This window comes from Magnolia sinica, chromosome 2 (genome assembly GCF_029962835.1).
Source record: "Magnolia sinica isolate HGM2019 chromosome 2, MsV1, whole genome shotgun sequence".
In the NCBI taxonomy this organism is placed as follows: Eukaryota; Viridiplantae; Streptophyta; class Magnoliopsida; order Magnoliales; family Magnoliaceae; genus Magnolia; species Magnolia sinica.
Genome location: NC_080574.1, coordinates 137,447,113 through 137,469,998, shown reverse-complemented (window position 1 = coordinate 137,469,998; position 22,886 = coordinate 137,447,113). Strand labels below are relative to the sequence as shown.

The 22,886-nt window shown below is 37.7% G+C and overlaps 1 pseudogene; it reads right to left on the bottom strand.

Annotated features, from left to right (window-relative positions):
- Positions 1-8,069: 8,069 nt before the first annotated feature.
- On the bottom strand, positions 8,070-10,942 carry LOC131228169 (PI-PLC X domain-containing protein At5g67130-like; annotated as a pseudogene).
- Between the last annotated feature and the right edge of the window lie 11,944 nt (positions 10,943-22,886).

Here is a 22,886-nt window from a genome sequence, read left to right as displayed (position 1 = left end):
ATGGCTCATGTCTCTCAATCCCCACGAAACACACAAACAAGTTGTCGTGTCTTTTAAAAACTGCACGTGTCAAAAACAAAACAATTAAAAGTTAGCATTATAATTTTCATTAAATAACGTTAGTAGATTCTTCGACGCCATATTACTCCTGAAATCAAAAGCATGTATAAAAACTAAACTAATTAGATATTGGTAGTAGAATTTATATGGCTCGTGTCTCTCAATCTCCACAAAATACACAAACAAGCTGCGATCAGATAAAAAACTGCATGTGTCAACAACAACCCAATTAGATGTTAGTATTAGAATTTCTATTAAATAATGTTATTATATTCCTCTGCGCCAAGTTACTCCTAAAAACAGAACCATGTATAAAAACCAATGTTTTGAATATCGCCCGTAGTGTAGTGGTAGCGTACACTACATTGCGTAGCGTGATTGTAGCGCTATATAGCGTCCTTAAATATACAATAAAAGGGTCGTAGCATACGCTACAGATATGTAGCGCGTAGCGTCTGTAGCGTAAGATATAACATAGTTTTTTACTATTTTATTTTCTTCACGTTTTGTTTGTATCTAATGTTGAGGAATGTGACACTTGTATTGTACTTGATAATTTTAACCAATGAGAATTTTATTTCTTTTCATAATTATGTCTTGTTGTTTCGTCAGACATTATTAATTAAAGTGGCTTGATTAGAAAGTTTTTAATGTGCTAAATATTTGATTTGACTTATATATGTAGATAGGCTTTTGAAAAATGACAGCTAATAACTTGTTTGAAGATGCTTATAAATAATAAAATAAATCATAATTTAGGAATATTTATATTTGTTTTTCCTTTTTTTTCATATTTATATATTTTTTTCTTTTTTTTTTCAACATTTATTATATTTATCCTATTTTTAAATTAATCATCTTTTAAGCTACGTAATAACGTTACAAGCTATAGAGGGTTCAGCGCTACACATCACGCTATCGCTATTTAAAACACTGATAAAAACTAAGGTAATTAGATATTAGTAATAGCATATAGATGACTCGTGTCACTCAATCCCCACAAAACACACAAACAAGCTGTGGTTCCATTAAATAGCGTTAGTAGATTCTTCCGTGCCATTTTACTCTTGAAAATAAAACCACGTATAAAAACTAAGCTAATTAGATATTAGTAGTAGAATTTAGATGACCCGTGTCTCTCAATCCCCACAAAACAAACTAACAATCTGTGGTCAGATTAAAAACTGCATGTGACAACAACAACCTAATTAGATGTTAGTATTAGAATTTCTATTAAATAGCAATAGTAGATTCTTTCACGCCATATTAGTCCTAAAAACAAAAGCAAGTATAAAAACTAAGCTAATTAGATATTAGTAGTAGAATTTAAATGGCCCATGTCTCTCAATCCCCACAAAACACACAAACAAGTTATGGTCGAATTAAACTCTACAAGTGTCAAAAACAATACAATTAGAAGTTAGCATTAGAATTTCCATTAAAATAACATTAGTATATTCTTCGGCGCCATGTTACTCCTGAAAACAAAAGCGTGTATAAAAACTAAACTAATTAGATATTAGTAGTATAATTTAGATGGCCCGTGTCTCTCAACAACCACAAAACACACAAACAAGTTGTGGTTAGATTAAAAACTATATGAGCCAAGAACAACCCAATTAGATGTTAGTCTTAGAATTTTCCATTCAATAGAGTTAGTAGATTCTTCCACGCCATGTTACTCCTGAAAACAAAAGCATGTATAAAAACTAAGCTAATTAGATATTAGTAGTAGAATTTAGATGACTCGTGTCTCTCAATCCCCACAAAACAAACTAACAATCTGTGGTCGGACTAAAAACTACATGTGTCAATGACAACCAAATTAGATGTTAGTATTAGAATTTCTATTAAATAGCGTTAGTAAATTCTTCAGCGACATGTTATTCCTGAAAACAAAAGCAAGTATAAAAACTTTCTCGCCCCAAATTCGGAAACCGGACCAACAATCATTGCTCATCAATGTAAACATCTAACCAACATTGCTCCCTAAGAGTGACCATTTAACAACCAAACTAGATGTTAGTAATAGAATTTCAATTAAATAACGTTAGTAGATTCTTCCACGACATGTTACCCCTGAAAACAAAAGCAAGTATAAAACTTGTCATGCCCCAAACTCGGAAACCAGGCTCACAATGTGGACATTTAACCATCATTGCTCATCAATGTGAACATCTAACCAACATCGCTCCCTAGGAGTGGCCCACATAGAGTCAAACATATAGTGAGCCCATGGCCTCACAAAAACTAAGCTAATTAGATATTAGTGGTAGAATTTAGATGGCTCATGTCTCTCAATCCCCACAAAACACACAAACAAACTGTGGTCGAATTAAAAACTGCACGAGTTAATAAAAATACAATTAGAAGTTAGCATTAGAATTTCCATTAAATATAGTTAGTAGATTCCTCCACGCCATGTTACTCCTGAAAACAAAACCATGTATAAAAACTAAGCTAAATAGATATTAGTAGATTCCTCCACGCCATGTTACTCCTGAAAACAAAAGCAAGTATAAAAACTAAGCTAAATAGATATTAGTAGATTCTTCCGCACCATGTTACTCCTGAAAACAAAAAGCAAGTATAAAAACCAAGCTAATTAGATATTAGTAGCAGAATTTAGATGGCCCATGTCTCTCAATCCCCACAAAACACACCAACAAGCTGCGGTCGAATTAAACTCTGAACGTGTCAAAACAATACAATTAGAAGTTAGCACTAGAATTTCCATTAAAATAATGTTAGTATATTCTTCGGCGCCATGTTACTCCTGAAAACAAAAGCATGTATAAAAACTAAAGTAATTAGATATTGGTAGTAGAATTTAGATGGCTCGTGTCTCTCAAGCCCAATAAAACACACAAACAAGTTGTGGTCCGATTAAAAATTGCATATAGATTTGTACAAACGCACAATAAGATGTTAGTATTAGAATTTCCATTAAATAGCGTTAGTAGATTCTTCCGCGCCATGTTACTCCTGAAAATAAAAGCATGTATAAAAACTAAGCTAATTAGATATTAGTAGTAGAATTTAGATGACTCGTGTCTCTCATTCCCCACAAAACAAACTAACAATCTGTGGTTGGATTAAAACCTGCATGTGTCAACAACAACCCAATTAGATGTTAGTATTAGAATTTCTATTAAATAGCGTTAGTAGATTCTTACACACCATGTTACTCCTGATAACAAAAGCAAGTATAAAAAGTAAGCTAATTAGATATTAGTAGTAAAATTTAGATGGCTCATGTCTCTCAATCCCCATAAAACACACAAACAAGCTGTGATCGAATTAAACTCTGCACGTGTCAAAAACAATACAATTAGAAGTTAGCACTAGAATTTCCATTAAAATAATGTTAATATATTCTTCGGCGCCATGTTACTCCTGAAAACAAAAGCATGTATAAAAACTAAACTAATTAGATATTGGTAGTAGAATTTAGATGGCTCGTGTCTCTCAAGCCCAACAAAACACACAAACAAGCTGTGGTCGGATTAAAAACTTCATGTGTCAACAACAACCCAATAAGATGATAGTATTAGAATTTCCATTAAATAGCGTTAATAGATTCTTTCACGCAATGTTACTCCTGAAAACAAAAGCATGTATAAAAACTACGCTAATTAGATATTAGTAGTAGAATTTAGATGGCTCGTGTCTCTCAATCCGCATAAAACACAAACAATCTGTGGTCGGATTAAAAACTGCATGTGTCAACAATAACACAATTAGATGTTAGTATTAGAATTTTCTTTAAATAACGTTAGTAGATTCTTCCGTGCCACGTTACTCCTAAAAACAAAAGCATGTATAAAAACTAAGACAATTAGATATTAGTAATAAAATTTAGATGGGTCATTGTTGGATTAATAATTGCATGTGTCAACAACAACCCAATTAGATGTTAGTATTAGAATTTTCCATTAAATAGCGTTAGTAGATTCTTCCGCGTGATGTTACTCCTGAAAACAAAACCATCTATAAAAACTAAGCTAATTAGATATTAGTTGTAGAATTTAGATGACTCGTGTCTCTCGATCCCTATAAAACAAACTAACAATCTGTGGTCGGATTAAAAATTGCATGTGCAAAGAACAACCAAATTAGATGTTAGTATTCGAATTTCTATTAAATTGCGTGAATAGATTCTTCCGCGCCTTGTTACTCCTGAAAACAAAAGCAAGTATAAAAATTGTCACGCCCCAAACTCGAAAACCGGGCTCACAATGTGGACATTTAACCATCATTGCCGATCAATGTGGACATCTAACCAACATTGCTCCCTAGGAGTGGCCCACATAGAGCCAAACATATAGTGAGCCTATGGCCTCACAAAAACTAAGCTAATTAGATATTAGTAGTAGAATTTAGATGCCTCATATCTCTCAATCCCCACAAAACACACAAACAAGCTATGGTCGAATTAAAAACTGCACGTGTTAATAGCAACACAATTAGAAGTTAGCATTAAATATATTTAGTAGATTCTTACACGGCATGTTACTCCTGAAAACAAAAGCAAGTATAAAAACTAAGCTAATTAGATATTAGTAGTAGAATTTAGATGACTCATATCTCTCAATCCCCACAAAACAAACTAACAATTTGTAGTCGAATTAAAAACTACATGTGTCAATAACAACCAAATTAGATGTTAGTATTATAATTTCTATTAAATAGCGTTAGTAGATTCTTCCACGACATGTTACTCCTGAAAACAAAAACAAGTACGCCCTAAACTCAGAAATCGGGCTTACAATGTGGACATTTAACCATCATTGCCCATCAATGTGGACATCTAACCAACATTGCTCCCTAAGAGTGGCCCACATAGGGCCAAACATATAGTGAGCCCATAGCCTCACAAAAACTAAGCTAATTAGATATTACTAGGAGAATTTAAATGGCTCATATCTCTCAATCCCCACAAAACAAACAAACAAGTTGGGGTCGAATTAAAAACTGCACGTGTCAAAAATAACACAATTAGAAGTTAGCATTAGAATTTCCATTAAAATAACGTTAGTATATTCTTCGGCGCCATGTTACCCATGAAAACAAAAGCATGTATAAAAATAAAACTAATTAGATATTGGTAGTAGAATTTAGATGGCTCTTATCTCTCAACCCCCACAAAACGCACAAACAAGCTATGGTCGGATTAAAAACTTCATGTGTCAACAACAACCCAATTAGATGTTAGTATTAGAATTTTCATTAAATAGCGCTAGTAGATTCTTCCGCGCCATGTTACTCAAGAAAACAAAAGCATGTATAAAAAGTAAGCTAATTAGATATTAGTAGTAGAATTTAGATGACTCGTGTCTCTCATTCCCCACAAAACAAACAAACAGTCTATCGTCGGATTAAAAATTGCATGTGTCAATAACAACCAAATTAGATGTTAGTATTAGAATTTCTATTAAATAGCGTTAGTAGATTCTTCCACGCCATGTCAATCCCCACAAAACACACAAACAAGTTGTCGTCGAATTAAAAACTGCACGTGTAAAAAATAACACAATTAGAAGTTAGCATTAGAATTTTCATTAAATAACATTATTAGATTCTTCGGCGCCATGTTATTCCTGAAAACAAAGCATGTATAAAAACTAAACTAATTAGATATTTGTAGTAGAATTTAGATGACTCGTGTCTCAATCTCTACAAAACACACAAACAAGCTACGATCAGATTAAATACTGCATCTGTCAACAATAACCTAATTAGATGTTAGTATTAGAATTTCTATTAAATAGCGTTAGTAGATTCTTCTGCGCCAAGTTACTCTTGAAAACAAAACCATATATAAAAATCAGTGTTTCAAATAGCGCCCGTAGTGTAGCAGTAGTGTACACTACGTTGCGTAGTGTGATTATAGCGCTACATAGCATCCTTAATCGCATAAATGTACACTATAGGGGTCGTAGCGTATCCTATAGATATGTAGCGCATAGCGTAAGCTATAATGTATTTTTTTACTATTTTATTTTCTTCACGTTTTGTTTGTATCTAATGTTGAGGAATGTGACACTTGTATTGTACTTGATAATTTTAACCTATGAGATTTTTATTTCTTTTCATAATTATGACTTGTGGTTTCATCAGACATTATTAGTTAAAGTGGCTTGATTAGAAAGTTGTTGATGTGCTAATTATTTGATTTGGCCTATATATGTGGATAGGCTTTTGAAAAATGATAACTAATAACTTGTTTGAAGATGCTTATAAATAATAAAATTAATCATCTTTTAGGAATATTTATATTTGTCCTTCCTTTTTTTTCGTATTTATATTTTTTTTCCTTTTTTTCAGCATTTATTATATTTGTCCTATTTTTAAATTAATAATCTTTTAGGCTACGTAATAACGCTACACGCTATGGATGGCTCGTGTCTCTCAACCCCCACAAAACACACAAACAAGTTGTGGTCAGATTAAAAACTGCATGTGTCAACAACAACCCAATTAGATGTTAGTATTAGAATTTCCATTAAATAGTGTTAGTAGATTCTTCCATGCCATGTTACTCCTGAAAACAAAAGCATGTATCGGAAAATTGATTTCTTCTCGTATAAGTGAAGATCTGATGTTGTGAGGAAAATTGAAAATTCATATAGTGGACAAAGGAGATAAAATTTCAAACAAAATTCACAATGAATCATTAAATACAAAGAAGCAGAAAGTTCAGAATTTCAATCAAACTAGTAAGTCAGGACAGATGCAACCTATTACTATGAAATCTAAAATTTTTGAGTAAGAAATGATAACAAAACAGAACCTTTCTGTAAATCTTCACAATGAGCATATGTTTTTATAATTTTTAGTTGGAATTATAATCTAATGGTACATATCATGTGTTGTGTACTCATGTTGCATTATGCATACTCTTTTTCTATTTTCAAGCAACCACTAATTTTCTTCTTGAAAGTGCTTTAAATTTGTCTGAATTGGAAATCTTTCCATCTCTTCTATTCTGTTTGTTTTATTCTCTCAGCTTCCATTTCTAAGGAGTTTTCTCACTGCCTTTACTGAAAGATATGATTGTGGGATGATTCTCATATATTATATGATTATTTTTATTTTTTTCCTGTGCTTTTGACTCTCTTCTCAATATCTTCCAAAGAATCTTATTATTATTCAGCAAAATCCAGAAAATCTGGCTGTAATGCTGTGTGCATTATAATGACTGACTTTTTTTAATCAGCCAAATTCTAGCGATGTGAAGGAATTCAGAATGAAGCTTGAGGAGTGGAGACACATGTTCAAGCAAGACAATGTAAGAGCACATGATGAAAACATAGCCCACGTACAGCTAAAAGTAACTGGGCGATTGAAGTGACAGATAGATTGATTTTAAAAGTTTTAAATTAACATATGAGAGGCAAGCATAATCTATCATGCGGTTGAAAATGAAGAAAACGCAAACCAGAAAGACATTACGCTTGAGAGTGAGTTTCAGGTGTAAGTTGCATACAAGTGAAATCACTTCTTTTGCTTAGGATTTCAAATGCACTAAAAAAGTTGTGAGTGACTTACAGCTTGTAACTCGCTTACAGGTGAAATTTTCTGTCCAAACACCACCTTTAAGTGGGGTTGCCTGTAAACCCTTGACAACTAATAAAACTTCCAGGCATCCAAATGACCCCTAAATGCACCGGAAAATTAAGAAATCATATGATCCTTGGTCTAAGCATGTAGTGTCCTCAGATAGATGGCTAAGAAAGAACTAGAGTGGCAATCTAAATTCAACAGAAAATGCCAAATTTGGGTTGGTGGGTCTTCCCAATCTTGCTATATTTGGGGCATGGTCCATCCACTGTGCGTCCCATCATAGCAATGGTCTCAAAGACTGAACCACAGGCCCCACTTGTACAAATTCAAGGCTTATACAGTAAGTATCCCTGGGCCAAGGATCAAATAGTATTTCAAGGAGAAAATCAGATAGAGGAGACAATTACCACAGTCAATGCGGTCCAACCATGAAAAAACCCATGCTATCTGATGGCTTCTCCATCTGAAGACTTAGACATACTTGCCAATAAGCACAGGTTCCAACTATAGACATTTCCACAGTCATGAAGCATGAGCTGTGTTTCTTCACCTGCACCAAAAGGAAACAATATAGAAAGGATAGAAGAAAATGGAGAAAATGGAGAAAATGGAGGAATGTAAAGGAGTCTAACCTGAGAAGCCCACTGACAGAGAGAAGAAGCCCACTGACAGGCTTCCAACTATAGACATTTCCACAGTCATTAAGCATGAGTTGTGTTTCTTCACCTGCACCAAAAGGAAACAATATAGAAAGGATAGAAGAAAATGGAGAAAATGGAGGAATGTAAAGGAGTCTAACCTGAGAAGCCCACTGATGGAGAGAAGAAGCCAGACCAGAGAGCACAGAAGCAACTAAAATAGGAATGATTCCATGAAAGAGAACTTGATCTGGGTTAGTGCCACTAGAATCCCTGCCAGAACCTTCTCCAAAGCTTAGAAGTATGGCAGCAATTATTAGTAAGAATAGGGCCCCATTTGTTTAACTGAGTGCTTCTGCCTGCAGATTGCACCCGGAAAAAATATAGTGTGATTGTCAGAGAATTTGGTAATTCTCTGAAATTACTTGCAAGCGCATAGCCAATAAAAAGGCCTAGCATCGACCTAGCCAGCAGAAATGCTTAACTCAAAAAATATGAACCAATAGGAAATGATTGAAAAGTTAGGCATAAGACAGTGATTTACTATCTGGAATGGGCCTAGGAAAATAACCAGTGATTAATAACCACTGCATTCGAAGAGTAAAATGGAGAGAAAAAAACAATCTACAATACATCTGGTAGTATAAACTATCAAGTGAGTCAGGAGTCAACAAAAAACATTGAAACTTCTAAAATACTCTTACATGTATCAAGACAGACCTAGTCTATGGTTCTTATACTGTTTCACCTCAGCTAGAAGCAAGATTCTTAAAACTCGGTTTCAGTGTGCAATTCAACAACAATTGAAACCAACTAGGCAAACAGTGACTCATCCCAAAGCATACAAGTTTTTATAGTCAAAAGTCCAAAAAGAAAGAAAGAAAGAAAGAAAAAACGGATGGCTAGGATTATCCGATGGGGCTTGTGGGGCTCCCCCTCCATCACTTCTCTGCAACACAAGATCCACATACAAATAGGCACATGTACTAAAGAATTTAAAAATAATAAAATTAAAATATATATATATATATATAAAAAACCATGAACAAAGACCCAAATGCATATAAAAGAAACACAATTCTTTATCATGTTTCCATTTCCATCTTTAATGAAAGTGAGATCTCATGCATTACCTTGTAGAAATCGACAGCAATGAAGTTGGGCCATCATTTTCCTGCTGCTTCATGACATGTACCAGTCATGCTAGTAAGTGGAGCTGAGTTGTCCTTATTTGCTGTCGCTAAATTAGGATTGTCAGGGAAATAGTTCTCTAAAACAAGGGATCTTGTTGTTGTGTTCTTGGGAGATGATTCCGCACGATTAGGATAAGAACTCGCCTTCATCCAACTGTCACCATCTGCAGTTTCAGCCCAATCACCCAAACCAATAAAAAGAGAATCAGCGATAGCTTCACATGTTTATACTCCTATGCATCAGAAATTTAAATTGGACAATGCTTCCTATTTTGATGTATTTTATATCAATTTCATTTTATCTCCAAAAGCAAATTGATTCAAGGAGAAAACACAGAAATTTTATATTTTTACTAAATTTCATTAACAGTGCAGACCTCCTCATGAGGCCACATTCGCCAACCTGCAGAAAGCATTAGAGCATGCGTCAAGCGGTCCACGCTAATAAATAGCCAGGCCCGAAAATCACGCCAGTTCACTCGTCAAGTGGAACACACATTTAAAAAAAGAACAATGAACATTTTAAAAGAATTACCAGGAGTCCACATCCAACTAAAGCACGTGGCCTGCCCAATGAGTGTACAAGCCTGATTCTCAGGCCACATCATCTACCCGGCAGGGCCCATGTTATGCACGGCTATAACATCAGTGATGGATGCATGTGGGCTTAGCAAAGCATGTACTAAATTTCTACATTAAAAAAAAAAAAAAATTTAAAAATCATCCATCTATCTATGATAGTTCCACTGCAAGATCTGCATGGGATATACATTTATGAAAGCAGAGAAAACAGGGCTTACATTGGTTTTCTACAACGTATCTCCACTCATAGGCAATGCCTTCAAAAGCCTCCTTGGCTGATTTTGAGGTGAATACCAACAAACGCTAGTTCTTACTAATCATATCATCGATGATGGGCCAATCTTGCCCATTTTTAGGCATCCCTGATACCAGAAACCAAAATTTCCTAAGGCCGGCGGCATTGAATACTTAGTTAGGCCTTGAGGTGATGTGACATAATCTTCTATGAAGATTGTAATGATCTCCAAAGGGTTGGCATCAAGGAACACTTGAATTTCTTTCAGCACATTAATAGCAGGTTGTTGTTAATCAGATAGGTTAATCAGAATTCAATCATTTCATTAGATTTATATAAAAAGGAATCAGCTGCAATTTACAAATGCTATCAAATTGTAGCATTGGCCTCCAAAGGAGTGGCACAACCAAATGTCATTGTTGAAGTCGTACATGTCAGGCATCACCCCTCTAACATCCTTCTGCAATGATTCAGAGTATAAATAGCAGCAATAAAAATTTTAAAAAAAAAACCATATCCTTTTTTTAGTTCACTTTTTTCTTTTTGCAAAAATAATTATATATTTGTTAAGATGGAAATCTTGTTCATGAACATTATACAGTAGCGAGCATGTAAATCATATCTTCTATCTAAGAAGACCCACCTACACATACATACAGATATCCCATCTTCAAGATACAAGTATTTCTATGTTACGTGTATGTGATTTTCTGTTAGTAGAGATTGCTTACGGGTTTATTATGGATTCCTAGCTGAGCCCAGGTGATCATATCTTCTATCTAAGAAGACCCACCTACACATACATACAGATATCCCATCTTCAAGATACAAGTATTTCTATGTTGCGTGTATGTGATTTTCTGTTAGTAGAGATTGCTTATGGGTTTATTATGGATTCCTAGCTGAGCCCAGGTGATGACTTCCAAGAGCTCTTCTAAGGTTCCATACCCACCGGAAATAGGAAAGGAAATAAGATAGGAATCTAATTAAATGGGTTATTAAGAGAAGAAGAATAGAACCTAGTAATGCGATGAGAGCATCAGAATGGCGGGACATCTTTGCCTTCCTTTGATGCATGCTGGCCACTGGTTTCACCTCTCCTTCTGTTTCTCCTGTAATCTGCCATTAAAGAACATCTTTCAGCAGCATAAGAAAATGAGAATAGTTGAAAGAAGCAAGAGAAGAAAGGCATATCTACTTACTTCTTTGCACATGAGAGTCTTCGGTATGATCCTACAAAGAAAAGCCATCAAAGAAAAGGTTGAAAAACGTTCATTAATCCAATGAAAAACAAAACCCATATCAAAAATCATTCCTTTCTTTTATGATTGTGTTGGCTTTTCTCACCCTAGAACATGTCCTCCTCCTTTATGAAACGAGTGAGAAAAGAGTGACAAACTCAGCTCCTTTCTTTCAACCAACATTTATGAAAAATTTTATTTTCTTCATCAAGGAAACAATGATAAAGGTTGATACAAAAGTAACAAAACCTTGAGGAGAAAATAAAGTGACGATGAAATGATCAATGCCCCAGTCGCGATTACAAGATTCAAATGTCTAAAAAGCAAGACATGCACACATGCCAATATGATTAATGCCCCAGTCGCGATTACAGGATTCAAATGTCTAAAAAGCAAGACATGCACACATGCCAATATGTTAGCATTAATATTATAAAAACCTATGTATCAAAAAAAATTATTATAAAAACCTACCAAAAAAAAAACCCAACAAGCTTTTATTCTCTTCACAATTTGTTGAGAGAAACCAAGAAGACAAATAGTTTGATCCGGATCCAAAAGAAATAGTACCATGCCTGATCAAATGACACCTGATCATCACATCAAGGATTAAAATAGTTTGTGTGATTACTTCCAATGTGTCCACACATGCAAACATGGGTAGAAGCCCAATTGTCAAACTTAATTCTAGAGCATTTAAGCAACCATGAAAGGTAAAGATAAATTAGTACAGTGTGCACAGGATGAGATTTAGCTTACAAGAATGATTAGCTTTTGCCCCCCACAATGGAATTCAATTCTCCAAAAGGTTCCCTACAAGGACAGTTTGAGTCTAAATACATTATTGAGCATGACGAAAGGAAAAACAAATCTCAGCAGGATAAATGGTGCTAATTCAAGGCAATTACAAACCATCAACTAAAAGATGCTTTTTTAGAAATTGAAACAGGAACTGAAGAAACGACAAATGACAAAATGACAACGAAAACAAGAAACGAATTCACATTTAGATACAAATGGCAAAACAAAATACCTTTGACAAAAACAGTATTGTAATGAAATCCCAATTTCCTAGTATTCATGATGAGAAAGTAGCCCTCAAATTACAGATAGATTCTTTTCAAATCCAACTTGAAAGTAATGCAATTGCAATTTGGAGCATGGTTCCTCAATATGAATGCTGAGGAAGGTTAATTACAATTAGGTTGTTTCTGCTTCATTAGTCTGAATGGACTACCGAATATTTTTCCTGCTCTATTTTTAGTGATTTTCAGCTCCATTGCTGAGCATTGGAAGAAATTCGATGTGGGTGTCGTCGTTTGCAGCCCGCCAAGACTTCAATCAAGTGTTGCAGCAAAGTGCAGATCACGAACCATATGGGGCACATCCAATGGACCAATATTCCACTTCAACAACCACAACTTTGAGTTATAGAAACTTTCCACTAATGTATAAAAGATGAGAAACAGTAACAGATCAAACCTTGAGAACGAAACATGGCGATCACATCTAAGGTCTTGTAGCAATCATTTGAAGCTTCAAATTCGAACCTACAGTAGGCCAATGCCGTTTGGCCGGCTTGGTTATTGCAAGATCCAAATGCAATTGAATTAGATATATATGGGTAGTAATTGTTAGTTGATAGTCAGCAGCAATTAGATCATTTGGAACATTACTCATGTGAAAACTCAGTTGTAATTTCTATATTCAACCAAGACCTGACTCAAGACCGACCCAAACCCAAACCATGTGATAAATGGGTCGGGTTTGAGTCCTCTGCTCTTACTGATCACACCAGCAAGAGTACTGCAATGAAATCCCAACAACAGTCTAGCAGGAGTATTGTAATGAAATCCATAACAAATATACATCAGCAGTTAAACATACAATGCAATGGCAATATACAAGTGAGCTTATCCTTTAAGAATCCATCTTCATCTTTCAAAAAGAAAAGGAAAAGAAATAGTTCAACAGTCCATACTCAAATGTAGATGTGTGGCTCACGGGTGAGGGTGCTGCCCTGATTTTGTTTTTTTGTTTTTATGCATTTGCCCAGATTTGCTTCAGATTTATCAGAACTGATATGAGTGTCCATCTGGACAGGGGATAGCCCAAAAACTGGGATATTGGCTCCATGACTTCCATGTCGGATTTGCTTAATTACAACTACATAATTGTGACTAAGTAGGGAACTCCGTCACCTTTGGAAGCAGTTAACCATCTCTTGCCAAGGGGGCATGGAGGATGAATGGCTGTACATGCACAAAGGTCCCCTATGGAAAAGAAAAACAGATATCGTAAAATAAATTAAGCTATAATTACAAAGCTCATCCATGACCAAGCAAGATGGGGCCTATTCACAATTGAATGGTGAGGATTGACAGCCCTACCAACCAATCAGGTGCGTCCGTGTGTGTGAGTGTGATTTATACAAGCTTCAGTTTCTCCTCACTTGATCTATGAAAACACTTATGTCCATTTGCAAAACTCTAATATGTTAAGTAGGATTTGTCTGGCGTTTGTGATTTCCACACTGTAACTTGGCCATATTGGGTTATGCAAATGATCGAATATGATCATCAAGTACAACATCATTCTAACCGTTGATTCACGCATCCAAGCATTCAGACAGTAAGGATTTCCACCGGTGAAATGGCCCATCTGAAGTGGGACACAATTAGTGAAATTCCAATCACCGAGAGATAGGTTTACTTGAACGGTGAATCATTCAGAAAGAAGGTTAGAAAAGCTTCTTAGGGTTTTCTAATCATTGATTTTTCATCAAATCTAGCCGTTAGGTTCCTGTCCAAAACCAATCCGATCGTACAGCCAGGAGTTGGGTCTGGGTTTTAGAACTGGTTCTAAGATCACCAAAAGAAGGTAAATGAAACAGGATCAAACCAAAAGAACTGGTTCTAAAATTTTCTCAAATATATTGGACTACTTGTTAATTTCAGGGATGTAATGTGAAAATATAACAAAATCCAGAGGAAAAAATAAAACATACTTCTGATAGAATCTCCAAGTCTTTCTTCAGAGAACACGCTTCAAGAACATGCTCATACTTCTCCCTATCCATTTCCTTACGAAACAATACATCTTTGATTTTCCCTCTCTGTATCCAAGGAGAGATCTAGGATTTTTTTGGGGGGTTTGTGAGATAGGGAAGGGAATCGGGGCAGAGTGCAGAGAGAGAAAGAGAGAGAGAGAGAGAGAGGGTCGAGAGAGGGAGAGAGGGAGAGAGAACGATGGGGGCCGAGAGAAGTATCCGGTGAAATTCGAACTGTATGCTGGCGCCTTCCAGCTGGCGCCTGGATGTTACCGTTACGTTGTTATGGGTTTGAAACTGGACGCGGTTTTCTTGCGGAAGCCTTTCGCAGGAAGTTCCTGCGCTTGGGAATCCAGGTGGGGCCCACTGCGATGTTTATGAGAAATCCACCCCGTTCATCCGTTTTTTGTGTTATTTTTAGGTTATTATAGAATAAATGAACCGGATCCATTGCTTAAGTGGGCCAATGACGTGAGAATTGAACGTCCACAGTTGAAATATTCGTGGGGCCACAGAAGTTTTGAATCATTTTAATATCCATGTTTTCAGCTAATCCCGGTAGGAATGAGGTTATGAACGGTATAGATGGCATGTGAACATCACTGTCGACCCAGGAAGCTTTCAACGGTTTGAAATTTCCTAACCACCTTCTCTTTTAGTACGGCACACTTGAGTCTTGAATCCTGCTAAATTTTGGTTTGATAGTCGAAAATGAGCTAAGAAAACGGATGGACGGAGTGGATTCCTTACAAACACCACGGTGGGCTCCACCTCGGTTTCCAACGCAGCTGCGAAAGCTTTAGCAGGAAATCCGCGTAATTCAAACTTGCGCGTGGATTAGGTATTACCGCCACCTGGGGACAGGGGAGGCTCCTACAGGGGATACTGTATTGTATGAACTTTATCCACACTATCCATCCATTTTTCCATATTATTTTGGAATATTATCCCAAAAATACAGAAGATAAAATTCCTAAATGGGCCACATAGTGGATATTAAATTTCTACCGTTGAAAAATTCTTAGTGACTACAGAAGTTTCGTATCAACATGATTTTATTTTTTTTAACTTCATCCTGATGTATATGAACATATCAAGGGATTGGATGAAAAATAAAATACAAAGAGGGCCCTAAGAAGATTTCAACGGTGGTGAGCGCTTTTAGCACCGCTGCTTCCTATGGTGTGGTCCTCTTGAGAATCGGATATGCGTTATTTTGGGTCCTATGCCATAGAATGATATGAAAAGAGGGATGTACGGTGCGGATAAGAGTCATACATCACGGTGGCCCCTCGGTGGCCTCGGAGCCTCCGCTGCCCCGAGCTCCGGACATGCGGGGTAGTACCGCGCAGGTTTCAAAGGACGCGGATTTCCCGCCAAGGTATAGTACCTGCGTGAGGATCCTGGGTGGGCCTACTGCGATGTTTGTGAGAAATCAAACCCATCCATCCGTTTTTCTACCTCATTTTAAGACATGCTACCAAAAATGAGGAGGATCCAAAACTAAAGTGGGCCATAGGAGATGAAACAATGGGGAAACGAATGCCTACCATTGAAACCTTCCTAGGCTCCACCTTCCTGTTTATATGTCATCTAAACCGTTTATAAGGTCATTTTCACTCAGATAAAGTGAAAGCACCAAAAAATTATACCGTTAAAAAACTTTTATGGCCATATAAATGTTTCAGCGGTGGTCACTAAATCTCCACTGTTTCTTGTGGTGTGGCCCAATCGAGTTTTGGATCCTCCTCGGTTTTGGTTGAACCTCATAAATTGAGCTTAAAAAATGGATAGAGGGTTTAGATTTCTCACAAACATCTAAGTGGGCCCCACACAGAATCTTTGCGCAGGAACTTCCTGCCAAAGGCTTTCGCCGAAAATCGGCGTACAGTTTCAAACGGGCGCGGATCAGGTACTTACCCCGCCTGTTCACCTTGATCCAAAACTTCTGCGGTCCCTAAGAATTTTTCAACGGTAGGAATTTAATCCCCACCTTGTAGTTCATTTAAGCCTTTAACATTCTCCATTTTTGTCTTAATAATTTAAAATGATATGGAAAAATGGATGGACGGTGAAAATTTCAAACGTCACGGTGGACCCTCAGTTGCCCTCGGATCGTCCGCCTGTCCCGAGCTCGGAACTGGCGGGGGGGAGTACCTAATCCGCGCCCGTTTCAAACCCATATCAACACAACGGTCACAGCCAGCTGGAAGGCGCCAACGGATACTTCTCCGTTTCCAACGGTCACAGCCAGCTGGAAGGCGCCAACGGATACTTCTCCGTTTCCAACGGATTACCTAATCCGCGCCCGTTTCAAACCCATATCAACACAACGGTCACAGCCAGCTGGAAGGCGCCAACGGATACTTCTCCGTTTCCAACGGATACTTTTCTCTACCCTCATCGGTCTCTCTCCCTCTCTCCCTCTTCCGAACAGGCGGGAATATCAATGTTTTTCCCTTCCAAATTTGAACGCGGAACGACGGTCTCTGTATCATGTATGTTTGCCACCGTTTACCGTCTACCATACATGTGTATGGTTATCCCGACCATCCAAGTTGTGGGTCCATGGTGGATTGGGAATAGCCCGACAAGACGGTTCCTAGCCACCTCTGCCAATAAAATGGGTTGCTAGAAAGAAAACGGTCAGTAGCCGAATTCCACAGGCTAAATGAGAGTGTCAGGATCTTAGATCGTGGACGGTTTGGATGGAGAGAGATGGGAAACTTTGTGGCCCAGATATCAAGACGCAAATTTCTATTCTTAGAGAAATTTCCAACTGTACGGCATATATGGCCCACCAACCTTTTTAAGCCCACTTACTTTTTAGTAGAGTTGGGCATCGGACCGAGTTGGATCGGATTGGGTCCAACTCAACTCGGTTCGAAATTTGTAAGGCCTGACCCGAATCTGATCCGATCCGAGACCGAGTCCGGGCCATCTAACCTGAACCGATTCAAACTCCTACTAGCCTGAATTGATCCGAGTCCGACTTGGTCAAGAAAACCGAGTCGGATCGGATTTGGTAAAATTCGGTTCGTTCATTTCTTTCAACGGTGTGGAAATCATTATTATCAGTCTTCTTTGGTGCGATTTACTTGATTATTGAATATACCTAAAATTTAGCATCAACCCCTAAAATGATCTGAAAAAACTGATGGACGGTGTGGATCAACGAAAAAGTTCAAGATGGGCCCCACATGGTTTACTCGAAGAGAAAAAAATATATATAACTTCTTAAAGAACCTTTACACCCGTACATAACTTCTCAAAGAATCTTTATAAAAGTAAAGTTGTCTGTATGCTGTATCTAGCCCGTAACTACCACCAGCTGTCTAGCTGCTCTAGGCACGTGTCGTGCGAAGACAGCACGGACGCTCCTCAAGCTCTAAGTTGTTAGAATGGTTCAAAGGAGATCAAAGTTACATGGGCCCCACAGTGATGTATTTATTATATCTACACCGTTCATCTATTTTTAGAGATCATTTTAGAGCATTATCCAAAAAATGAATCATATCCAAAGATCATCTGGACCACACCATAAATAGTGGCAGAGATAATGATTTTCACCGTTAAAAAATTTGTAGGCCCACCATAATGTTTATTTTACATCCAATCTGTTTATAAGGTCACAAGTACCCAATTGAAAAGGAAAAATAAATTTCATTAAGGTCACACGTACCTGAATGAAGAGGAAAAACCAATTTCGTATTATCCAAAACTTCTGTGACCCTGAAAAGGGTTTCAATAGTAGATGTTCAATCTCCCACTAGTTTTTGCAGTGTAGTCCAGTTTATGGTTAGATCTATCTTTTTTTTTTTGTCTCAAGCCTTGAAATGATATCGCCAAATGAATGAACGGTTTGGATATAAAATATACCTCATGATTTGTCTCATCTCCCACTAGTTTCTGCCGTTTATTTTTTGTCTCCATGTCTGTCCAGATATTCGCGCATTCTCCATGTCTGTCCGCAATCCACTTTCTCTTTCCTTCTTTTTCTCTTCCAACAGAGAAATCTAAGCTCCAAAACCCAACGGCCTCCATGTCTGTCCGCAGTCCGCTTTCTCTTTCCCTCTTTCTCTCTTCCAACAGAGAAATCCAAGCTCCAAAACCCAACGGCAAAAAGAAAATGATTTGATCTACAGGATATCTAGCTAGCCTTCTTCTTCAATAAAAATAGAGAGACAAATATAGAGAGAATCATAGATATAGAGAGAGACAGAGAGATAAAGTTGACGGGCTCAGGTGTGCATTGGGTGGGATTTTTTGGCGCCGAACATAAAGCCTAGGCAATAAAAGTACACACACACACACACTAAAATATACGGTCCAGATCGGGTCGGTCCGAATCGGATCCAATCGGATCGGGTCGGTTCGGAACAGGGCTTATCCGGATTCGACCCGAAAATAATTCGGATCTGGATTACGCTACCCGATCCTAACTGATCCTGACCATCGGTTCTGTTCGAATCGGGTCGGATCGGGTCTGATCGGGCCGGATCCACTGGTTCGGGTATGAAATGCCCAGCTCTACTTTTTACCTCCCAAGAATAAGCCCCAACGTACGACCCCATTTCTCATGTCGAAAATGCCCCTGCTTTCCTTCCGGAGGTGGATCGCCTGGTGCTCGAAGACGAGCGCTGATGCTCCTCGAACTCTGAGTTGTATGAATGGTTCAAAAGCGATCAAAGTTACGTGGGCCCCACAGTTATGTATTTATTATATCCACAACGTTCATCCATATTTCGGGATCATTTCGGAGCATTGTCAAAAAAAAAAAAATCATATCCAAAGGTCAACTGGACCACACCACAGAGCAGCGGAAAATTGATTTTCGCCATTAAAACTTTTACAGGGCCCACCATAACATTTATTTTCCATCCAATCTATTCATAAGGTCACAAAGACATGGATGAAGAGGAAAAACAAATTTCATAATGATCTAAAACTTCTATGACCCCTAAAAGGGTTTCAATGGTAGACGTTCAATCCTCCACTGCCTTTTACAGTGTGGTCCACTTGATAGCTAGATCTATCTTATTTTTCGTCTCAACCTTAATAAGAGTTCGCCAAATAGATGGACGGTTTGGATATAACACATACGTTATAATAGGACCCACAAAAAGCAGTGGGATTACAACAGGGAAAAAAAAGAAGAAGAAGAGCAGGACCCTATATCTATGGATTATAACTGTAGCCATAACCGCAGTGCCATATAAAAGAAATTCAGGTCAACCCGGTCAACCCCGAGTCACTGTCCCACTGACCCTGTTGACCGGGTTAACCAGGTCAACCCCAACATCCTATCTACCTATTGAGTTAGGCCTAGTTGGGGTCGACCGAGTTAGAGCTGTGTTAAATATGGCTACGGATTATAACTGTAGCCATAACCATCGTGCTATGCACTTTTTTCCTTTTTTTAATGCAAAAATTTATTCTACCTACATTTTTCTCTGATACATATTTATATAAATATGTATATATAAGCATATAAAAGTTTTATTCTACCTACATTTTTCTCTAACAAGAATATCTTCTAAACCAAAATTAGTTACTTGACGTACCACAGATGATTTTGGGGTAGGAAAAGCTACTTTAGCCAACCAACCTAGTTATTTTCCAAGATTTCATCAAGTCGATGGTCAAAAATCCATTTCATTCACTTCATGGTCAATTTCAATCAATTCGCAGTCAATTTCATTCATTTCATTCACTTCACGGTCAATTTCATTCACTTCATGGTCAACTCAATTCATTTCACGGTCAATTCTCTTCACTTCATGGCCAATTCCATGCATTTTGCGGTCAATTCCCTTCACTTCACGGTCAATTCCATGCATATCATGGTCAATTACAACGATTCCCCTTCACGATCAAGTCAATTCAATTCATTTCACGGTCATTTCCATACATTTCTTGGTCAATTGACCAAGAAATGTATGGAAATGACCGTGAAGTGAAGCGAATTGACCGTGAAATGCATTGAATTGACCGTAAAGTAAAGGGAATTGACTGCGAAATGCATGAAATTGACCGTGAAGTAAAGGGGAATCGCCGAAAATGAAATTGAAATGCATGGAATTGACTGTGAAGTAAAGGGAATTGACCGTGAAATGCATGAAATTAACCGTGAAGTGAAGGGAATTGACCATGAAATGCATGGAATTGACCCTGAAGTGAAGGGAATTGACTGTGAAATGCATGGAATTGACCATGAAGTGAAGGGGAATCGCCGAAAATGACCATTAAATGCATGGAATTAACCGTGAAGGGGAATCGCTGAAAATGACCATGAAATGATGGAATTGACTGTGAAGTGAAGGGGAATCGCCAAAAATGACCGTGAAATGAATGGAATTGACCATGAAGTGAAGGGAATTGACCGTGAAGTGCATGAAATTGACCGTGAAGTGAAGGGTAATCGTCGAAAATGACCGTGAAATGCATGGAATGGACCATGAAGTGAAGGGAATTGACCGTGAAATGCATGGAATTGACCATGAAGTGAAGGGAATTGGCCGTAAAATGCATGGAATTGACTGTGAAGTGAAGGAGAGTCACCGAAAATGACCATGAAATGCATGGAATTGACCGTGAAGTGAAGGGGAATCGCTAAAAATGACCGTGAAATGCATGGAATGGACCGTGAAGTGAAGGGAATTGACCGTGAAATGCATTGAATTGACTATGAAATGAAGGAAATTGACCGTTAAATGCATGAAATTGACCGTGAAATGAAATGGGATTGACCGTGAAGTGAAGGGAATTTACCGTGAAATGCATGGAAATGATCGTGAAGTGAAGGGGAATCGCTGGGATTGACAGTGAAATGCATGGAATTGACCATAAAGTGAAGGGAATTGACAGTGAAATGCATTGAATTGACCGTGAAGTAAAGACAATTGACTGTGAAATGCATGGAATTGACTTGAAGTGAAGGGGAATCGCCGGAATTGATCATGAAATGCATGGAATTGACCGTGAAATGCATGGAATTGATCGTGAAGTGAAGGGAATTGACCGTGAAATGCATGGAAATGACCGTGAAGTGAAGGGAATTGATCGTGAAATGTATGGAAATGACCGTGAAGTGAAGTGGAATCTCCACTGTTTTCTATTACGTGGCCCACTTGAGCTTTGGATCTACTTCATGTTTGGGTCCATGATCTTAAATCATAAAAACAAATGAATGAACAACATGGATATATAACTCATACACCAAGGTGGGCCCACAAGGTTTTGGCTTGGACTAGTTTGAATTTTGGTTTTCGAGGTGAAATTCCACCACCATTCTAACCTCCATTCCAAACACGCATGAAGAAAAATTATTACCCATTTACCTCTAATTTATAATAGTTATAGTAAATCAAACGGGCCATAAACCCTTGATTGGTTTGCTTTGACTGTCTAGTTCTTAGATGATCTTTCCAATAAGCCACAGCCAAAAGATTACACCACCGGTTGAGAACAATCCAACTCATCACAGTTTTTGTACGGTCTAGGCGAATCTGCTTCACTTCACGGTTAATTCCATGCATTTCACGGTCAATTCCCTTCACGGTCATTTTCATGCATTTCACAGTCAATTTCGACGAATCCGCTTCACTTCACGGTTAATTCCATGCATTTCACGATCATTTCCCTTCACTTCATGGTCAATTCGATGCATTCCACGGTCAATTCCCCTTTACTTCATGGTCAATTCCATGCATTTCACGGTCAATTTAGGCGAATCCGCATCACTTCACGGTCAATTCCATGCATTTCACGGTCATTTCCCTTCACTTCACGGTCAATTCCATGCATTTCACGGTCAATTCCCTCCACTTCACGGTCAATTCCATGCATTTCACGGTCATTTTCCTTCACTTCACGGTCAATTCGATGCATTTCACGTTCAATTCCCTTCACTTCACGGTCAATTCGATGCACTTCACAGTCATTTTGATGCATTTCAGGTAGCCTTGAGTAGAATGGAAATGGAAGATGTAATGTGATAGTAAGATAGAGATTTAATGAAGAAAATGGGTGAAAAGAAGGAATAGGGATGGAAGAGATGAGTTCGGACGTGTATTTGAGGGAATAGGGATGGCAGGGATGAGTTCGGACGTGTATTTAAGTGTAAGGGAGTGAATAGAGTGCAATGCATGAAATTGACCTTGAAGTCAATGGAATTGACCGTGAAATGCACGGAATTGACCGTGAAGTGAAGGGAATTGACCATGAAGTGAATTGAATTGACCGTGAAGTGAAGCGGAATCGCCGGAATTGACTATGAAATGAAGGGAATTGACCGTGAAGTGAAGGAAATTGATCGTAAAA